This window comes from Triticum dicoccoides, chromosome 6B, assembly GCF_002162155.2.
Source record: "Triticum dicoccoides isolate Atlit2015 ecotype Zavitan chromosome 6B, WEW_v2.0, whole genome shotgun sequence".
NCBI classification, from domain to species: Eukaryota; Viridiplantae; Streptophyta; class Magnoliopsida; order Poales; family Poaceae; genus Triticum; species Triticum dicoccoides.
This window is the reverse complement of record NC_041391.1, coordinates 600,812,111-600,814,241: the sequence shown is the minus strand read 5'-3', so window position 1 is coordinate 600,814,241 and position 2,131 is coordinate 600,812,111.

Genomic DNA, 2,131 nt, shown 5'->3' with positions numbered 1-2,131 from the left:
AGCATCGTGAGCGAGTGCTAAAGCAGCAACTCCTGTAGCTGCTGGAGGTCGTGCAACAGCAGCAGCAGCGCAAGCGAGAGCAAGAGCAGAGCAGCAGCACGGACGAAAGCAGGAGCAGTGCAGCAGCGCGACCGACAGCAAGAACAGAGCCGCAGGGCGAGCGAGAGCCGGAGCAGCTGCAGCTAGTGCCGTCGTGGAAGTCGCTGCTGAGGAAGCAACGACATGGGGTAGAGACGCCATGGATGATGTGGCCGGCGACGGCAACGTCGATGGAGACGCCATGTCTGCTCGGTATCGAGCACCGGCAGCCCCATGAGATCGAATAAAAGATAAAATACAGCGGTGAGTGCAGAACCTCCTTGGTGGCGCCGAGTTTGCCTCGGCTTCATCGGAGGAATTGGTGAGGGTGCTGCAGTTCTGGTGGGGCAGGTCAAGACGGCGCTGTGGGGATTGAGGTGGCGCGATAGACGAGGCGAACGTCGGGGTAGCTCCTTGGAGGTGGAGGACGGGGCGGCTGATCCGGCGGACGACGAGATCAACAACGGATCCTCATCCGGTGCGGTGGATGAGGGACGGCGAGCTATTGCGGTGGATGACGTAGTCGGGGAAGAGTCTCCGGCTGGACGGCGGTCGGGAGGCCGACGGAGGAGCGTGGGGTTTCGCGGGTTTTGGCGGCCTCGGTATACGAATGGGGGGGAGGGGGGCGAAGGGGGAGGGGGGAGCCAAGCTTAGGGACGCGCTTGTCCGAAATGTAGGGTAAGTTACCAGTGTACCCCCACCGGTTTTGTCACCGCGACGTGGAGCTTCATTTCCGGCTGAGGGGTAGAATGGGATTTCGCGTGTCTGGGCCGCGGGAGCGATTTTGGATGAGGAGGGAGTTCTCGCGCGCGTCCAAATTTCGGGATAACAAGGCGCGGCGCGGGTTGAAGAGGCAGGAGTTTCGAAGCAGGTGAAACAAAAGATACTCGAGCTTGAAAATTTCGGGATAACAAGGTGCGAATTCCTTGTTCGGCAGAACAAACTTAACTTGTAAAAAAATCATACAATACACAAGAGAGTCATGTCCCCTTTTACTATATTGTTATAGATGCCATTGAAAAAACTACAAGAAAAATGTAAAAAAAATTGGGAGAACATGATTACCCTACACAGTACCAAATCGATTCGCACTTCCCTCAACAACAACAAAAAACAAATCAATTCCCACCAAAGAAAGAGTATTGTCCCTTTTTTATATGATTACAGATGCCATGATCTCGAATTTCAATTTTTGAATCCACGTTATGTTGAATTCGAATATATCATTAGGTGACCTTGCGGTTTATAATTGATGTAGTCATACATTTTGATCTTCCATCATATATGAACATTTTACTCCACCATGTGAACATATATATTGTCGTCTACCATATGGACTAAATTTGAATCAATTTTCCTTATTTGAATATGATTGTTGCCAAGTTATACAATAATTTAAATATTATCTTGATAACAAAAAGACATGCATATAGCAGTAATCATATTTCACTATGAACTACATGTACCATACGCTCTCCAATTCAAATATCTTTATCCATTTTATGTTGAATTCAAATCATAGTACATTATTGGTCTAGGTAGCGAGATGTTCGGGATGATCTAAACCCTGTTTTCATACGTATAATTTTTGGCTAAATTGGGACAAGTTTTGGTATAAGCCTCTTGCAAAACCGGAGATTCTCTCAACAAGCCTCGTGGTTCCGAGAGGGAACGTGTCACCTTTGTGTGCGAAACGATATACGCTGCCTCCCCCTAATTTTATTTACAGAGGAAACATAGAACTATATGAGTTCCCTGCTAAATTTTGGAATTATTTCGGGTTCATTTGGCCTTTTTATACATTAATTGAGTTTCTGGACTTTTAATGTGCATAATCTAAATATGAATTGCATGCACATGCTCCGGTGCACCAAAGTTGGTTGAAAAATCACATGTGTGTCCTTGGTTGAATTTCTAGGTCCCATGGAAGATATGAGATTGAAATTCAAACATCTGGGCGTCATGACTCTGCCGATAACATCGAGAAACTTAGATTTTAAATTCATGTAATGAAACTTGGCATGGTGTCATGTCATGGCACTAACATGTTGTG